The sequence below is a fragment of the Nicotiana sylvestris genome, chromosome 6, assembly GCF_000393655.2.
Source record: "Nicotiana sylvestris chromosome 6, ASM39365v2, whole genome shotgun sequence".
NCBI lineage: Eukaryota > Viridiplantae > Streptophyta > Magnoliopsida > Solanales > Solanaceae > Nicotiana > Nicotiana sylvestris.
The window spans coordinates 116,865,612-116,886,349 of NC_091062.1; the positions used below are offsets into that span (position 1 = coordinate 116,865,612).

Consider the following 20,738-nt stretch of genomic DNA (forward strand, 5'->3'; position numbering starts at 1 on the left):
CCCACCAGTCAAAAACTAAGTGGAGAACAAGGTCAAAATCCTAAGGTCACGCAACAAAAACCGGCAATATTGCTGCGGTTTTAATACGGCGGGTGAATGAAACCCCCATAATAAGCACTCTACTAGCGCAATTTTTAAGTCTCCATATTATGCAGCCGTAAATTGGCGATTTGTCATATATTACTGCGGACAAACCTAAAATAAGTGTCACTCTTTTTAAGTCTCACCAATTAGAACTTCCCCCCAAATAAATCCTATTCTGTGCAGTTTTCCCTCTCCCTTGACGACGTTTCATCAGATCGCCATAGCCGGTGATTCTCTCTTCTCTCCTCTTCTATTCTCGCTGAGGCCATCGATTCGAACACAAGAAGGAATGGCGAAGCTTCTGGTCTATTCTTGCCGAGTCAATCGATTCGGAGGCTATCAATTCAAATACGATGAGGCTTATATGGAGTTTGCTTATCTCCGAAGCGGCTTCAGTGATCTCAACTCCCAACTTCAAACGAAGTCCACTAGGTCATTTCTAATTTTATCTCCTTTTCGCTATTTGTTGATTTGGTTTTAGGGTTTCAGTGTTAGTTTGCTTTGATCTGTCGATATCGCTGTCGGATTTGTTCTTAGCTTCCTTTATTTTTTGAAAATTATTTTATATTATATCCTAAGGAACAGTCTGGTTAGTGGCAGAGCATGATTAAATTTGGATTGTGAGAAATAATTATGAGAGATTTTGTTCGAATAATTCATCTTTTTGGAGAGAAACCTTACCTTTTCGGCAAGAGGACAAGTTTCATTATGAACATACCAAAGAGAAAGTAATTTGTCTTGTAATTTAGAACATAAGGACCAACCAATTGTAAAACCTCATAGTAGATTTTAAAAACATTAACTATCTCTGAGCACTTCAATACTTCAATTTAATTGCCATATAATTACACTATTTTCAAAGAGTTCATTTGCAGGTGCTTAACATTAAACTTGTTTCATGATAAATAGGAGAATTGAGGGACGAGTATTTACAAAAAACTTATGGAAAATCACAGAAGTTATTAGCATCAGTTGTTCAGACTCTATTAGCATGATCAAATAATATTGAGCAAGTTAATTCTGATTCTCTCTCTCGAGTTCCATTGAGGAAGCACAACAAATTGGAAGCTGTGGATATGATTTTGGTACTGCCTGGGGTCAAAAGGTAAGTAGAAATTATTCATTTTAGGTAACTGCTTCCTTAGAATACATTATGTTAGTTTGTCATCTTTCATTTTGTTGCTTTTGCAGTTTGTCTTGGATTTCCCCTTTTTATACCCAACCAAATTATGTGAGATCAAAATAACATGGATATTTTTTTGAGAATTATTTTTTACCTTAACGGATCAGGTTATGTAGGGGCATACAACATTCTAATAGAAGGTAATCTTTTACTTCTTTGATCTACCACCTTACTCTCCTTGTTCTCTTAGAGAAGAAGGACAATGTTTAGTTGATAGAAGTACAAGCAGGCCAAGTTTAGTTAGATAGCAGTACAAGCAGGTCTTTAGTAAATTGATCGCATACAAATAGTCAATGTTACTGCAATTTTAAAAATGAGTATCTTATTTGATATGAAAAGAAAGAAAGGAAAAGCTTAGAAAATGGTTATCTTATGTAATCAGTCTTCTAATGTTGATGCTGAAAGTCCATGTAAAAGAAAAGCTTTATTCCATAGCAGTAAAAAAGTACATGGATACAAGCACAACTATTCTGGATGTGCAAGGAGTATGGTATGTTGTCTAACTATTAAATTAAGTGAGATATATGTGTCCTTAGAGTGTGACTGGTCCAATTGTTATTTTCATTGATGGAGACTTTGGAGAAACTGTAAAAGGAATATATGTTTGTCCTTAGGTAACAAGAAACAAATCAACAAGAAAATTCATTGAATGCCTCCAAACTATCGATGGTCACAATTTTCCTTAGGTAATTACTTCTCTATCAACTAGCTCAAGTCATGGCTAACACTCTTCTTGCATTAATTAGGGGAGTAGTCTACCCCCCAAGCTCTCAAACAGAATCAGAGGACTTGATGCTTAGGGACTGTTCGATAATGTGCGTCACTAGAAAAAATCAATTGTTGAAAATGGTGTTACATATTAATCATTAGTCCCAATATTGATTAATTGTTAAGTGATATCAGTTTGGGGATTGATTGTGAAGAGGATCATAGTGGCTCTCTCTTTTAATTGATTTGGGGTGTGCTTGAGTGATTATTCTCTCTATTATTAGTTTCTTAGATGTAAACTAGGGACGCCATAAACTTTGCGTGGATGAGAACATTTTGTACGAATGGAAATTGAGTGTTAACTGAAGCTTGGTCAAATCTGCAGATAATGTTGCGTATGCAGCTCGGGCATTGCGAATGGAGCAAGGCTGCACAATGTGCATAGGTTTCTCGAGTCTCATTGTGTTTCACTCCAAGGGTAACTACATCGCCTTTCTCCTATTTCGGTTTGGTTTGTTTATTGAAGGCTGTGATTTGCATGTGTTGTGTATGCAATTATGAGAGTTTTTAGCTGTATTGAGGAAATTCTAGCTTTTGTGAAAACAGTGTTATAAATAGCGCTCGCCTCATGCTAATAGCGTGATGCGAGACTATGTCACTTCTTTCATCTGTTACGTTGCGATTTGCATAAAGCACTCACCTCTGCATGTGTAGCGAGAGGTGACAGTGTAGCGTGAGGCGACTGTAGCGTCGCTTTTTATAAATAAAAAAAGAAAAAGTGCAAAGACTTAAGAAAAAGGGTCGCGATTAGGGCTTGACTCTTAGAAGTTTCTTTCTTCTTCAACTTCGAACAACAGAGGCGAGATTAGGGCAAAGTTTCTGAAAAAAAGGTTCGCTATTAGGGCTCGCGATTACTATGCCATCGTCTTCTTCATCTGAAAGCTTCAAGTTTCTGCCAAGTGCCATCGTCTTCTTCATCAAGTTTCTGCCATCTGAAACCAGGTATGCTTCTCTGAGTTTCTTTCTTTCTTCTTTCTTCTTTCTTCTTTCTCCTTCTTCTTCTCTTCTTCTTTCTATTTTTTTTGCTCTGTTTTTGTCGAGAACAACAGAAACAGAAAGTATGTTTTTGTGCTCTATTTTTCGAGAAAAATAACAAAGGCTCTTCAGCTCTTTCTTTTTAGGCTCTGTTTTGTATTGATATATTTATTAATGTATTATTGTTATTGAATTTTTACTTATATATATATATATATATATGTTATATTTTTGTATAAATTATCGCTTCACATAAAAAAGGCGAGCGCTTTGCTGCGCGCCTCTCGCCTAAGTGAAGCGGGCCCTCATCGCTATTTGTCGCTGCACGCTATCCAAAACACTGTGTGAAAATTCAGTTACATATCAATTGTATACTTAGCCTTTTGTATCAATTATGATTGAGTTTTGGTTACTTATCAATTGTTGCTTTTATTTATTTTGTTGGCACAGGATATAGGAGGTCGTGTCACGTCATCTAGCAACCCAAGATCAATCTATGGAAGTAACTTTTCGGATCATGAGTGTTCATTGAATGTATCTCAAGGATTTATTACTGTTTTTTCCCTTATGTTGAATTGATGTAAAATATTACTCCATGAATTTTAATACATTTGATGGTGTAATTCTGAAGTGCTTATATTTTTTATGTACAACAAATGATTTATTTAAGTAATCGTTCTCTTATACTTGTGACTGTTACAAGTAATAAACAAGCTTTCCTGCAATGGACAGGGTAAATATATGTAATGAACAAAAATTGTAGAAACTAATTATGAAATGGAAAACAATTATGGCGATTTCAAATTGCCTTTTAAAGAGACAATTGTGGCGGTTGTAAAACGCCATTTTATGCAGGGTTCGGCTAATGGCGTTTAGCAGGAAACCGCCGTCATAAAGTTTTGGCGGACGTAATTTCGGCGTTTCGTGAAACCGCCATTGATGCTTATAGTGGCGGTTAAAAATCGCCGTAACCCACTAAAATAACTGTCATTACAATATTTTTTGTAGTGACAACACAAAGAGTTCTGCCTTCGTTGCTACCGATTCCATGGTGGTGGTAGCACCATTTGAGGAAGAGAAAAATATTGTAACCGTGTTTGTGGTGTCTGCTGATGGTGTACTACATGAGATTACATCTCAGAAAAATGAGGCACAAAGTGTGGAGGAAGAACGGGCCATTGTAACTATTGAAGGGGATGCAGTAGCAGATACTACTAGGGCATCACATGAGGAACCAGATCCCTCTCCGGAGGACCTAGGTCAGGGCTCTCATTCCCATGACAGTGCTGTTCCTGCATTCGATGTTGTGCCCCTAGAAATTCAAGCACCTGAAATGAGATCCAGTGATGAAGAAGACCTAGATAATGTGGCTCTTGATGCATTCATAAGTAAGCGGAGGGTTGAGTCCACCCTTGAGTCTGAAACCAAACGACCTACCACTAGGCTTCAAGTTAAGGTGGCCTACGATTCTGCTCTTCAAAAGAGCAAGAAGAGTAGTAAGAAGAAAAGGAGAAAGTTGGTGAAAGACGGTGTACCTGTCAGTGATAAGGTGATCCCTGTAGTCGAGGTGGAAGAGGAAACCCTAGATAAACCTGGTTCAATTGTTAGATGATCTTCGAAAAAGACGAAGTCTGCTTCAGTAGAGAAGGTGTCAACATCTAGGTCCAAGATGAAGGAGGTGGTAAGTGAGTTTTCGATGTCTGATGAGGAGGTGCTAGTCAAATCCAAGGGAAAAGGAAAATTCAGTGGAGGAAGTCCGACAAATTCAAGTCTGAAACCTTTGAAAAACCCGGTTCTGTGAAGAGAATGAGAAGTGAAGTCAGCCTTGGCTATGAACTCCTAAGGCATCAAAAGGTTCTGCTGGGTCGTACGTTTAACCTAAAAATCTCTGAGATGGATGGAATGTGCCAAATTCTGGAAATGGTTAAGTTTCAATGCTGGGCGCATCTATTTCAAATTGATGCACCCAAGGTATATGAGGATGAGGTACAAAGCTTCTTTGCTAGATTCTTTCCAGTTGAGAATGATCACATTTGTGCCTTGGTCAATGGGGTGGACATCGTGTTCGATGTAAAGTTTCTTGGAGAGATCCTAAAAGTTCCTACATCGGGTGTGTCAAGTGTAAAAGATGTGTGTCAGTTTAACTTCAGAAATGTCGTGGTAAAAACCAATGCAAACCAGAAGGGGGACCAGATCCATAAGAAAGTGCTATTCCCTGTCTATTAGCTGTTGTTCGAATTGGTTAACAAAGTTCTATTGCCTCGAGTTGAGAAGAGGTCAATGACTTCTAAGTCTGACCTATTCTTGATGGAGCAACTGGACAGTTTTACTCATGTGAGTCTGCCTGCTATTATGATTGAGCACATGCAAAAGGTTGCCACCTTCAAATATGGTAATGATGGCCTTCCCTATGGGTTCCTGCTTACACAAGTGTTCAAATTCTTTGAAGTCCCACTAGGGACAGGCAAGGTGGGAACTAGGAAGCAGACTTTCTCACAAACAACTTTGGAAGAGTGCGAGTGCATGGAAAAGAATGGTGGTGTGGGGGGGGGGGAGGAAGTACATCAACTGTCTCATAGCTTATTAATGCTCAGAACAGTGCAGCTAAGGAAATTAGTCGGTTGAAGGCCAGGAATGCTATCTTGGAAGGTCAGCAAGCCCAAGGGGTTTCGGTGTCAAATGATGAAGTGGCTCATTTGACAAAGGAGAATGTTGATCTCAGGGCGCAAGTAGAGAACATGAAAGCAAAACTGCTCAATGAGCAAAAGTCAGGAAATGCCCGAATAGATCTCGTTCTCCAAACACTTGCTGCAGCTTCCAAGCCTTTTACTCCTAGTGCCCCCTAAGTACCCCTTTAGTGACCAGTTTTCTGTAAAGGTTTGTTAAGTTTTCTTTGATGTTTTGGCGGATGTTTTTGTTTTCTTTTTTTATGTGGTTGGGATGAAACACTACTTCTCCCGTTTTCACAAGTCCAATGTTGCGTTTCACTTTTTCAAAGCAAAGGCTTATTAAAGTTTTATTAATATCAATCTTTGTTTTATTATGCCAGTACTCTCCTTCTGTGTTTCTGTTCTCTATCATGATTGTGTGCACATATGTGGCATGAGTTAGTTTAGCTGGACTTCTTTGTTCTTATTCTATCTATTTTTTTAATGATGCCAAAAAGGGGAAAACTATGAAATTATGGCCATTAACTCAGGGGGAATACATGAGTCAGGGTATAGAGTCAGGGGGAACCTGTGTTCCCTATCACTTCATGTGTTCCCTATTACTTAATCTGGTTCTTACTACTTTGAATTCACTCTATAATGTTAAGTTTGTCATCATAAAAAGGGGGAAATTGATAGGTTTGAAATGTTTTTGCCTTATTTTTTGATGATTTAACAAACTTACTATTAAGAACCAGATAGAGAACCTGACCAACTCGGACTATACTGTAAGCTTAACGAATTCCAGCTAAAGGTGAACTGCTTTAGCTTCAGGAGCTAGGAACCCAAATAAGGATATGATACCCTTGTGGTTTCCTCATCACAGTACAAGTCAATTGGTCCCAGCCAGATATGAAGTGACTGACTGCATTGTTTCTGGCGTACTGCACTGTCTCCAGCGCCCACTCATTCTCTAACCAAATAAAGTGATCACATTATTTCAAGTGATATGATCAAGGTGTACCTACAATGAGTTTATACAAAACATCACTTGAAGGTTTCAGTTTCTCATTCAAGCATCTTGCCAAAATAGAGAAATCAATCCTCACAAGCTTGAAGAGCAGAGTTGAACGAAACTACGGACCAGATCCTAAAAGATAGCTTGTTGTTGTCCTAGTTGATTTGTAACTTTGTGATTGTACTTAATGTATCTCCTAAACTGCTTAGCTAGAAGCGTTTGATTAGGAATCCTCTTGTAAATCCTTAAACTCCTTGAGTTTATGTTGTGACTAGATTTAGTCATAAGCAAAAGTCTTTGTAAATGTAGAGTTACAAAGTGGCTTGTGGTGAGAGCATCACAAGTTAGTATAAGCCTTTGTAACTAGGAAGTCACAAAGTGGCTTGTGGTAAGAGTACCACAAGTTAGTTGAGTAAATCCTTTGTAATGGAGTCATTGCAAAGTGGCTTGTAATAGGTTCTTTACAAGTTAGTGAAGTTAAAAGCCTACAGGTGTAGGTTGTGGTTTTTTGATCCCCTTGTGTGGGATTTTTCCACGTAAAAATCCTCTGCCTTATTTACATACTATTTTATTAGCGTTCTCAGCAGAATCTTTTAGAGGACCAGGTACTTTTCTGTTTGGTGGACTCATACAAACTAACAATTGGTATTAGAGCAGGTTCCTCCTATCAGGCTAATACCTAGGAAGGATCCTCATGGCTGCTCCACCAAATTTGGAAGAAGGTCAATCTACATACTGACCACCCAAGTTCAATGGACAATACTATGGGTGGTGGAAAACAAGAATGCACGATTTTATCATTGCTGAGAATTGCGAGTTATGGGATATCATATGCGATGGTCCTTATGTTCCAACCAAGGTACTAGAGGAACTTCCATTTTCAATAGAAAAAACTAACAAAGAGTACACTGAAGCAGACAAGAAGGCTGTGGAGAAGAATTTTTGTGCCAAGAAAATTCTGGTATGTGGAATAGGACCTGAAGAGTATAATAGAATCTCCACCTGCTACACTGCCAAAGAGATATAGGAAGCTTTGCAAATAGCTCATGAGGGAACTACACAAGTAAAATAGTCTAAGATTGATATGCTCACTACCGAGTATGAACTATTCAAAATGAGGGACGGTGAATCCATTCAAGATATGCACACAAGATTCACTTCCATCATAAATGAGTTACACTTACTTGGTGAAACGATTCCCAGAAACAAGCTAGTAAGGAAAATCCTCAGTTTTTTGCCTAGCTCTTGGGAAAGCAAAGTGAATGCTATTACTGAATCAAAGGACTTACAAGAGCTAACAATAGAAGAGCTGATCGGAAACTTGAAGACCTATGAGTTGAAGAGAAAGATAAACAGTGAAAGAAGAGAACCAAAGAAGGAAAAGAACCTGGTACTTCAAGCTGATTACAATGATTCAGGTGAGGAAGACAGTGACATGGCTTACCTAATCAAAAGATTTCAGAAGATGGTTAGAGGAAATGGAGAAATGCTAAAAAGGAACAGTTCTAACAGACCAAGAAAATGTGATCTTTGTTACATGTGTGGAAGTATGTATAACATCTTCTTGATTGTTCCTAAGGTTAATCTTGTTTTGGTTGTGTTGTTTGAGTGAAAACCATAAGATGCACTTGAAGGAACATGGGATACGGTTGTCTTTTTGATTGGACTGTTTTGTGGTTAAAAATATGATTTGTGGTGGCTGAAAATTATGAAAAATAATTTGATAATATTGTGGCTGCTGTTGTTAAGCTTTCCTAGGTGTTAATTAAGTTGATTGAAGAAGAAAATATGAAAAACAAGTGATTGACGATAAAAATTAAGGTGCTAGACGTATGAGGCTGTTTTAGAAGGCATTTTGCGGAGGTCTTAAACTAGAAATAATATGGTACATATAAGTATGATGCTCTGAAGTTTGTAAACTAATTTATGGAATAGGAGTTGGATTCAATTTATATCTTGTTATGAGTAAAAAAATGAGCTTGCTGCTCAATATGGTTGTTAAGATAATCAGAGAAACTCATATTGGATTATATTGTTGTTGTTGCTAGTGTTGGTTGTGGTTGTTATTGTTGGGTTATTGATGACCCTTAGTGGTCTTTGGGATGTAATAAAAATAGGAGAGTTGGTTCCCGATTTTCCTTAAGTCATGCGACTAGCCAAATACGATGGTACGACATTATATGTTAACGGCAATATCATTTCACTTGTTGTAGATGCGAGAAGTTATTTTGAGCTTGGTTGAGTAATACGGTGGAGATCATACAGGTATGTTAAGGTTAAGCCCTTCCTTCAATTTGGTATGATCTCATAATTACACAAATTTGATAACGAGGCATAAAGAGAAATTCATATTCCTGAATTTATGTACATTTTTCTAGTCTCATAAGCTATAGTATTCTCCCTTATCATATTCAATTGAGTATTGTCTTCTTTCAGTCAAGAGAGAAGAGAGTCTATGTATACAGTATTACAGTATTTTCATTACCATCGAGCTATAATCGATGGGCAGGCCCCTGTTGGGCAGCCTCTGATCAGATGGTAAGTTATATACCGAGCCTACTACATCCGAGCGCCTATGAGCGAGCCCAACATGGCCGAGATATAGAGCTTAGTATGGTCGAGCACCTATGAGCAAGCCTACTATGGCAGAGCAGTTATATATATACCGAGCATTATAGGACCGGACAACTATTTTACTTACTATATTGAGAGATTTGAGTCAGTATCAATAGTTAAGCATAGCTTCAAATTATCTTTGACTCTCAGTTACTTTCAATTATTATATTATCAGTTCAATTTCAGCTTTCAGTTATTTTATTACCTTACATACTCGATACATTATTTCGTACTGATGTCCCTTTTGCCGGAGACACTGCATTTCATGCCTGCAGGTCCTGATAGACAACTGGATAAATCTTCCTAGTAGATAGAGTCAAACATCAGCATGGTTGGTACGCTCCACTTTCTTGGAGTTACCAGGTCTATACCTTGGAGACTATTTTATATATACAGGTTCACGATCATGATACAATTCAGTTATCTCTAGAGACTTGTAGACAAGTCCTGTATATTTTGGTCTATCAGTAGACGTTTATGGCGGCCTCATCAGCCTGCACAGTTATATATATATATATATATATATATATATATATATATATATATATATATATATGAGCTTTTGGGTATGTTTATCCCTCAGATGAGAGATATGATATTTTTAGATGATTTAGAGTATGGCCCCATCGGCCTAAGTTAAGGATTACCCCTCCAGAGTTCACAGTTACAGAGTGGTACACTCGGGCTGAGTATGGCATCGGGTGCTCATCGTGGCCCATCGATTTGGGTCGTGACACATTCAATCAAGGACAATGACACCACATCGCAGATGAAAGTTCTACCATGCTCGAAAATACCAAGTCTCGTTACTCCGTCAACCCAAACGTGAACGATTATAGTCTGATTTCCTTTCCTCCGCTAGAAATAAAATACCGAATATTTGAATTATGCTCTGAGTAGACCTCCCTTCAAGTCGTTCATTGCCCCGATGCATGGGCACTCCTCCTACCATCATACCGATGCAATGCGATAACCAAATTATGAGCGTCATAGCAACCTGTGCATAGCCCTCAAAGCTCTCAGAAGTGTAGCTACCGAGATGAAATGACATAATATCCTTCCGCAAGCCGACGACAATAGCCCAACCAACTATGCTTGGAGAAACATCCCGCACCACCTATGTAGTACCACTAAAATTCCTCAATTCCCGATTTATAATAAGTGCTTCATGCCGCATAAGATCGAGTAGGAAGGAAATAAGGGCATAAGCCTCAAAGGAATCAAATTGCACGATGAGAAATCAAGAAGAAAAGTGCTCCTAACAGCCCTGTAGCCTTTCGAAGATAAGTACAGACGTCTTCGTACCGATCCACAAGATTCTACTAGGCTCGCTCATGACTCGTGAGACCTAAGGGAACCTTGTGCTCTGATACCATATTGTCACGATCCAAAATCTACTAAGGGTCGTGAGGGCGTCGGACACCACTGTCGGGCAAGCCAACCATAAATGCTTAACTTAGTCCTTGTTTTAGAATTTTTGAAAACTATAATTTTCTGTCAATTTGACAAAAAAGGTAATCTGTACAGAATAATTAAAAAAGTTTACAATCTAAATTTGAAAAATCTCATTGTCATCCTAGAACCCGGTGTCACAAGTGCATGAGCAACTTTTAGGAAATAGATGTAATATAATAACTGTCCGGAATACAAAATTGGATAACAAAGAAAAAAAAATACAATACAATACTCTGAAGGAGACTCTGCAGGCTGCGGGCCATCTCAAGAGGTGCAGCTCACCTAAGTCTCTGTATCAACCATGCCGCTGCGCCTAACTAGGCCACTAGTCATATATGTGCATGTGCAACAAAAATGCACAACAAGTGTAGTATGAGTATAAAAATAACGTGTACCTAGTAAGTATCCCATCTAACCTCAAAGAGGTAGTGACAAGATGTCGACTTTGACACTTACTAGTGGTCTAATAGTAATATATTAATAATGTGAAAAATCATGGATTTTATAAGGCAAATGTAAACTCATAAGTCTTGGATCAAGTAAACAATTCCTTTAATAACAATAGATATCAAAAGATTTATATTTCATTGTTTTATCAATTTATCTCAGACCAGGGAGGAAATATCAATTTTGTAAATCTCAATCAAGCATTACAAGCATGTGCAAATCATGCCGAGGTCGTACGACTCGATCCAACATAATAATAAAAAGTGCACTGCCAGATGGTCAAATGGCGCGAACCATAGATTCATCTATTACCCCGCTCGCGAATCATACATGCGATGCGGTCAAATATAAATAAAGAATCACCCCGCTTGTGAATCATACATGTGACGCATGTACACATAGAAACACACATTCAAACAGTCAATCAAGACTTCATCAGGGAAACAATTATTCAAGGAGGTATCAATTTCTCTTTTACAAGTCAAGAAAACGAAGTTTAACTCTTTTAGAAAATCATTTACCACTTTGATATGATTTAAGCAATTTAAACTGTTAATAAGGTTACAATAATATCAAGTAAGCATGCTTTTGGGTCCTAGACTACCCGGACTTAAGCATAATAATAGCTACGCACGGACTCTCGTCACCTCGTGCATACGTAGCCCCCACAAATAGAAGCACATATCCAATTAATTCACCTATGGGGACAATTATCTCTTACAAGGTTAGAAAAGACACTTACCTCGCTCCGAAGTTCCAAAACCAGCTCCCAAGCCCTTCCGACAACTCAACCCGATACCCAACGCTCCAAAACTAGTCAGTAATTGAGCAAACCCATAAATATATACTCAAATACTCATAACAATACAATTTATATCAATTCCTAAGTCCGCTCGAAAAGTTGACCAAATTGCCCTCCGACCCATGTGCCCGGATTCCAAAACTTTTCGAAGATAATGATTACCATAACTTTACGAACTCAAATATATATTTTGTTTCCAATTTCATGCCCAAATTCGTGGTCAAAATCAAAAATACCAAATTCTAGGTCTTCTACCAAAAACCCGACAATCTATACAATATTTCATGTTCAAATCTATATATAATCATATATTTAACTCAAAACTAGTATAAACCACTTATCTCATGTTTGGTGATGAAAATGGCACTCCAAAGTTGCTCCAAAATCGGCTCTCATGGAGGGAATATGGTGAAAAGGAGCCAAAGCCTCGCTTTAAAAGAACACACTGCCCTGCCCGATTTTCGCACCTCTGGTCACTTGACCACTTTTGCGGTTCCGCAGGTGCGGCCCCACTACCGCTTCTGTGGTCTTTCACCAGGCCCCTCACTCCGCTTCTGCGCTTCCTCTTCCACAGGTGCGGTCCCGCTTATGCGGCAAGATGATCGTCCCAACATTTCCCTTCTCAATCGCATCTGCGCTCCTTTGGCCGCTTCTGCGGCTCTACACCTGCGGCCAGGACCTCGCAGGTGCGGTTACACCAGATGACAGCAGGCTTCAGCTCCTTCTCCCAACTCCAATGTGATCTGCTAACCATCTGAAATCTAGTCAAGGCCCCCGGGACCTCGTCCAATCACACCAACCAGTCCCATAAACATAATGCGGACCTGCTCGAGGCCTCAAATCACATCAAACAATACATAACCGTGAATCGCCCTCCAATTCAAGCTTAATGAACTTTAGAATTTCAAACTTCTATAATCAATGTCGAAACCTATCAAATCACGTCCGATTGACCTCAAATTTTGCACACAAGTCATATTTGACATTACGGACCTACTCCAACTTACAGAATTGGAATCTGACCTCGATATCAAAAAGTCCACTTCCGGTTACACTTCTCAAAAACCTTCAAATTTCTAACTTTTACCAAATTACTCCAAAATGACCCACGGACCTCCAAATCCACACCCGATCATGCTCCTAATACCAGAATCACCGTACAGAGTTATTCTCAGACTTAGAATTCCAAACGGACATCGATAACACTGAAATTAGCTTCAACCCAAATTTATAAAATTCTTCCAAAAATGCTAACTTCCACAACAAGCGCTGAAATGCTCCCGGGTCATCCAAAACCCAATCCAGACATACGCCCAAGTCCAAAACCATCATACGAACCTGCTGGAATCTTCAAATCTCGATTCCGAGGTCGTCACTCAAAAATCCGATCTTAGCCAATTCTTTCAACTTAAAGCTTTTAAAATGAGAATTTTCTTTCCAAATTAACTCCGAGCTTCCCGAAATTCAATTCCAATCATGTGTACAAGTCATGATACCTGAAGTGAAGCTGCTCATGGCCTCAAACTGCCGAACGATGCACTAGAGATTAAAACGACCGATCGGGTCGTTACATGATCTAAGTTGGCAAAAGTGCGAGGTTAATGAAGAGTTGGACCGTAAATTACTAATTCTACTATAATGTGCGTCATGTATATTTATTATAATATAAATAAGCTATTTTAAGAAGAGACAACAAAACTCATAATTTAAAAAAAAAAAAAACAACTTAAGATGCTAAAGCAACTATTTTGCCTCCATTTAATATCCAAATTCATGTTTGTTGTTTTACTTGAAACATTATGAAAAGGAAATTTTCGTTTTATTTTGTTTAAAGATAGCTAATTGGTTGGATTTAATTCAATTCAAATATATTTGGGTAAATAACATATATATATATATATATATATATATATATATATATATATATATATATATATATATATATATATATATAGACACATGGAAACCTAAATATATCAAATTTCACAAAATTTTAATTATCATTCTTGAAAATTATACAATCTATATATGTTACTTTCTATCCTATAAAAATCACTCATTTGTTAACTGGTAATAAACATTCCCTCTTTAAAATGTATGATTATCGATATCTTTGTAATGACTCGACCGACCGTTTTGTATAATTTAGCCATGTTACCCCTTTTTATGATTCACACATGTGTGTTTATGATTTTATGACTTATATGATTGGTTAGTTTCATTTCGAGAAGCTTTCGGGTTGATTTGGGTCCCTTGGGCTCGGTGCAGTATTGATGCAGGATGACAGGGTGATTACCTATGCGTCATGGCAACTGAAGGTACATGAAAAGAATTACCATGTTCATGACTTAAAGTTGGCAGCCATTGTTCATGCGCTAAAGATTTGGAGGAACTATCTTTACAATGTGTCGTGTGAGGTATTCACGAATCATCATGAGTCTACAGTATTTGTTCAAGCAGAAGGATCTCAACTTGAGGCAGAGGAGGTGGTTGGAGCTGTTGAAAGACTATGATATCACCATTTTATATCATCAGGGGAAGGCCAATGTAGTGGCTGATGCCTTGAGTAGAAATGGTTTCAGTATGGGTAGCCTTTCGTATATTCTAGTTGGGGAGAGGTCGCTTGCATAAGATGTTCACGCTTTGGCCAATCAGTTCGTGAGGTTATATGTTTCGGAGCCCAGTCGTGTTCTAGCTTGCATAGTCTCTCGGTCTTCTTTGTATGAGCGCATAAGAGAGCGTCAGTATGATGATCCCCATTTGCTTGTCCTTAAGCACATGATGTGGCACGGTGGTGCCAAGCAGGTTACTATTGGAGGTGATGAGGTTTTGTGGATGCAGGGTTGGATTTGTTTGCCCAATGTGGATGGGCTTCGTAAGTTTATTCTTGAGGAGGCCAACATTTCCCAGTATTCCATTCATTCGGGTGTCACTAAGATGTATCAGGACTTGCAGCAGCATTATTGGTTGAGGAGAATGAAGAATGACATAGTTGCATATGTAGCTCGGTGCCTGAATTGTCAGCAAGTAAAGTACAAGCATCAGAGGCCTAATGGTTTGCTTCAGAGGCTGGAGATTCCTGAGTGGAAGTGAGATCGTATTACCATGGATTTTGTTGTTGGGCACCCACAGACTTAGAAGAAGTTCAACACAGTATGGGTCATTATGGACAGGTTGACCAAGTCGACACATTTAATTCCAGTGGCAGTTACCTATTTTTTAGAGCGGTTGGCTGAGATCTATATCCGCGATATCGTTCGTCTTCACGGTGTGCCTGTATCCATCATTTCTAATCGAGGTACACAGTTAACCTCACACTTCTGGAGGGTCGTACAATGTGAGTTAGGCACACGAGTTTATATGAGTACAACAGTTCACCCCAAACGGATGGACAATCCAAGCACACTATTCAGATATTGGATAATATGCTTTGCACTTGCGTTATGGATTTTGGGGGTTCTTGGGATCAGTTCTTGCCACTTGTGGAGTTTTCCTAAAACAACAACTACCAATCGAGTATTCAGATGGCTCCCTGTGAGGCATTGTACGGGAGGCAATATCGTTTGTCAGTTGGTTGGTTTGAGCCGGGAGAGGCTCGATTGTTGGGTACCGATTTGGTTCAAGATGCCTTGGAAAACATCAATATTATTCAGGATTGGCTTCGAACAGCTCAGTCTAGGCAGACGAGTTATGCCGATCGTAGAGCTTGTGATGTTGCATTCATGGTTGGAGAGAGGGTATTGCTTTGGGTTTCACCCATGAAGGGTATGATGAGGTTCGAAAAGAAGGGAAAGTTGAGCCCTAGATATATCAGACCCTTTGAGATTCTTGAGAGAGTGGGTGAGGTGGCCTATAAACTGGAATTTCCACCTAGTTTATCAGCAATCCATTCGGTGTTCCATGTGTCCAAGATCCGGAAGTGTCACAGCAATCCATACCATGTGTTATATTTTAGCTCAATCTAATTGGACAAGATTTGACTTATGAGGAGGAGCTGGTGGCCATGTTAGCCCGGCAGGTCCACAAATTGAGGTCTAAAAGTTATCCTTCAATTCAAGTGTAGTTGAGAGGTTAGCCGATCGAGCCAGCTACATGGGAGTCCGAGTCGGACATGCGGAGTAGATATCCACACCTTTTCAACAGTCAAGGTACCATTCTATGTCCGTTCGAGGACGAACGTTTGTTTTAGAGGTAGAGAATATGCTGACTCGATAGGTCATTTAGATCTTTAGCCTTCATTTCTGTATTCCCAGACCTCGAATAGCTCCGTTTAGCCTTCTTGCATGCGCAATTCGTGTCTTTTTTCGAAAAAGTTTTATGTGAAAAACTAAAGAAAATGTAATATTTTGCCTTAAAATGTGTTTGAATTGACTACAGTCAAAATTTTGTGTAAACAGACCCGGATCAGTATTTTGACAATCCCAGTAGGTCTGTATCGTGATTTGGAACTTGGGTGTATGCCGAAATCGAATTCAGAAGTCCATAACTTGATTTAACGCGATTTGTTAAAAACTAGTAATTTGAAGGTTTAAAAATTCCTATGTTTGACCATAGGTTGACTTTGTTGCAGGTTCGGATTTAAGTTCCGGAACTTGGTATAAATTCATTTCTCTACTTATTACTTGTTTGCAAAATTTGGTGCAAAACGGAGTTGATTTGACGTGATTCGGACGTCCGGTTGTTAAATTGAAAGTTCATAAGTTTCTTTGGAAATTTCATTCATTTCGGTGTCCGATTAGTAGTTCTAGGTGTTATCTTGGTATTTTGATTGCACAAGCGAGTTCGTATGATGTTATTACACTTGTGTGCATGTTTGGTTCAGATAGGCTACAAAGTGATTTTTGGATGTAGGCTACTGCTAGTTTCTGAGACCGCTGATGTCTGGTGTATCCTTCTTCATGATCGCGAAGATACTCCCGTGATCGCGAAGGGTAACTGGGACCGGGGAGGAATTCGTCATCACGAATGCAATGTCTTGGTCACGAACACGAACCACTGAGGGGTATGCCCTTAGCGAAAGCGACTGGCCTCTCGGAAACAAGTAGGGTTATGGGGACTAGGAGGGGAGCTAGCCGTTACTCTTCGCGAACGCGGCATAAGGACCTCGAACGCGAGGGCAGGTGGGTGTAAGCCTTCACGAACACGAAGAGTAGCTCGCAAATGCGAAGGCCTTTGGTGCTGCTTCTTCGCGATTACGTCAGGTGTCTCGCGAACGCGATGAACACCTGATGCCCAGTCTTTTATACTTCTAAAAATCGAGATTTTCTTCTTTTTTCAGTATCTTCACATTAGAGCTCGGCCTAGAGGCGATTATGAAGAGAAATTTCATCCCCACTTCATAGGTTAGTATACTTTAACTCATTTATTTCCATTTCCATCAACGCCGACTGGTTTCTAACCTTAATTTATGCTCTTTCATGGTAGAAAATTAGGATTTTTTTGTAGAATTGGGGTTTTTTTTATAAAATTGAGATTTAGACCTCAAATCGAGGTCGAATCTGGAAACTAATCACATAATCGAGCTGGGGGATAAATGGGTAATTAGGTTTTGGTCCGAATCTCGGGTTTTAACCAAGCAAGCTCGGGGTTGACTTTTTTTGGAAAAGTGTAAAGATCTTAGCTTTATGTATTGTAATTGATTTCCTTAGTATTGTTTGATGATATTAAGTGGATTTCGGTTAGATTCGATTGGTTTGGAGACAGATTTTAGAGGAAAGGACCTGGTTGAGCTTTGAGTTGGTTGTAGAGCGAGGTAAGAGTTGTGTCTAACCTTGACTTGAGAGAATTAGGAAGCCTTGAACTATATGTTATGTAAATTGTGTGTGTGTAACGGCGTAAACGCGAGGTGACGAGTGTATATACGCCGTCACAATAATTGTTTCCATGCTTTTCTTGAATTTCATGAATTATCTTATTCCATGTCTTAATTATTACAAGCATTAATTGCTTTCTATGCCGTAACTTATAACTTGTCATTAATTATTCTTGTATTGAAATGTTCGTTCCTTCCATGATTAATTGTTACTTGTCTTGATTGTCTTACTTGTACACTTTAACTGTCATATATTTTTCTTGTCTTGTTGCTTTTGTATTAATTGTAGTATCCCTTGATTTGGTACGTGGTTCCTTTATTGTTTTGCTTTCATATTCTTTAATCGTAGAAATTCTTATGAATTGAGTTGTTGGATTGATTATTATTATTGAATTTGTTTATGGATTAGGTTGCATGCTGCAACCGTTGTGATATGGTAGAATAAGGGAGGATTTTAATATTGATATGGTGGGATCGGGATGCGCACCGCAATAGATTTTATATATGATTATGATATTGATATGGCAGAATAAGGGAGAATTTTGATATTGATACGGTGGGATCGTGTTGCGCGCCGCAATAGATTTTATATGTGATTTTGATATTGATATGGTAAAATAAGGGAGGATTGTGTGTGTATGCTGGGAACGGGTTGCGCGTCGCATGGATTGTGTGTTCTGTATTCATTGTTGTTATTGTGTTGATTTCCAGTGTTGTTACATCAAATTGTGAGATCGGTTATTTCGAGTTCTCTGATTAAAAGAATTGAGTTCTTTTTCTTAAGTTAACTCCCTTACTTTTTCTTGTTTTCCTTTCCTATTATTATTATTATTATTATTATTATTATTATTATTATTATTATTATTATTATTATTATTATTATTATTATTATTATGCTATGTACACGTTATTGTAAGTGTCCCGCCATGCCTTAGCCTCGTCACTACTTTGTTGAGGTTAGGATCGACACTTACAGAGTACACGGGGTCGGTTGTACTCATACTACACGCTGCACTTCTTATGCAGATTTTGGAGTTGATCCTAGCGGCGATCAGTAGATTGCTCAGGTGCTTGGAAACTTGAGGTACAACTGTACGACGTTCGCAGCCCTGAAGTCCCCTTCTACATTACTCTAGCTGTCTATTTCATTTTAGACAGTTATGCTTTCATTCAGACTATTATTTATAGTACTCTAATCGCTCATGTACTTGTGACACCAGTCCTGGGATTGTATCTAGATGTCGCCGTTATTTTAGTTTATACAGTTTATTGGTTTTCATTTAATTTGAATTGTTAAAAATAGATAATAACTATATCTAACATTGGCTTGCCTAGCAAATAAAATATTAGGCGTCATCACAGTCCCGAGGGTGAGAATTCCGGGTCGTGACATGAATTTGAATTTAATTTATCCGCCACGGATGCTTTGATAGTTGCCACAAATTTTATCACGAACAAGTAGCCATGATCTTGAATGCCTTGTATTTGATTTGACTTCGTCTTGATCTTGAATATTTGAGATTTGTGTTGAAGTGCTTGAATGCTTGAACATTTGCAGTTTGCAAAGAATTGTGGCCTTTGATCCACGAGCTCCCTTGTGTCTTCTTGTTATAGCTTCTGATCTCTTTTCTAGATTATGATGATCCATATTTATAGTTGTGGAAGGGAAAAATTGTAATGAGAACTAACTCTTTACGACCAATAAGATTGAAAAGTGATAAGGCCGCATTTGATTGGTCATAACATGTCACTTGTACATTTGGCATAGTTTCATTGGCCTTTTAATTTGACTTGACATGCCTTGTCATTTTGACACGTGGCACGATCATGTTGGATTTTCTGTCTGACATGGCGTGTCACGTCATTTGACATATGGAACCAAAATGGACCTCTAAGAAGATGACATCTTGGGCCTAATGAAGTGGCCCCATCACTTATGCCCCAAGTAAATGGGTTAGCCCAATAAATTTAGATTTGTTTATTTAATCCACATATATCAGACTAATATAATTAATCTAATCATATTGGCCCATAATTTTTATTTGGACTAGCGTGTAAAGTATTGTGATGACCCTATAGGTCATTTATAGTTTTACCCTTTATTTTTGTGTTTTGAGACCTTGAATAGCTCGGTTTAGCCTTCCGCGATTTGTATGTGCAGGACATATCTTTTTCTAGAAATTGTTATGTGAAAAATCTATGAAAAAGTGAAATTTAGCCTTAAAAACTCACTTGAATTGACTAAGGTCAATGTTTTGTGTAAACGGACCCGGATCAGTGTTTTGATGGTCCTGGTGGGTCCGTATTGTGATTTGGGAATTGCGCGTATGCTCGAAATTAAATTCAGAAGTCCCTAACTTGATTTGAAGTAATTTATTGTAAACTAACAATTTAAAGCATTAAAGAATTCCTAAGTTTGACCATAGGCTGACTTTGTTGCTACCGGAATCGGATTTCGGTTCTGGAACTTGGTATAGGTTCATTTCAGTATTTATGACTTGTCTGCAAATTTTGGTGCAAAACGGAGTTGGTTTGACGTGACTCGGACGTCCGGTTATTAAATTGGAAGTTCTTAAGTTTCTTTGAAAACTTCATTCGTTTTGGTGTCTGATTCGTAGTTCTAGGTATTATTTTGATGTTTTGATCGCGAGAGAAAGTTCGTATGATGTTATTACACTTATGTGCATGTTTAGTTTGGAGCCCGAGGGGCTCGGGTGAGTTTCAGATAGGCTACGGGTGATTTTTGGACTTAGGCCATTGTAGGTTTTTCACTGTTGTTGATACTTGGTGCTTTATGCTTCGCGATTGCGAAAGGGAACTTGGGGCTTGTGTGGTTTAGCCCTATGTGAACACGGGGAACGGGTCGCGAACGCGAAGCTTAAGGCGCTTACCCCTCGTGAACGTGACCACCAACACGAGAACATGAAGTT

General features: G+C 38.6%; 1 long non-coding RNA gene across 1 annotated transcript; it reads left to right on the plus strand.

Moving 5' to 3' along the window:
* The first annotated feature begins 206 nt into the window (after window positions 1–206).
* On the plus strand, window positions 207–2,737 carry LOC104226807 (uncharacterized). The gene is made up of 3 exons (XR_710932.2): window positions 207–516; window positions 994–1,189; window positions 2,361–2,737. It is a non-coding gene; the product is annotated as an uncharacterized lncRNA (long non-coding RNA).
* Window positions 2,738–20,738: the final 18,001 nt, after the last annotated feature.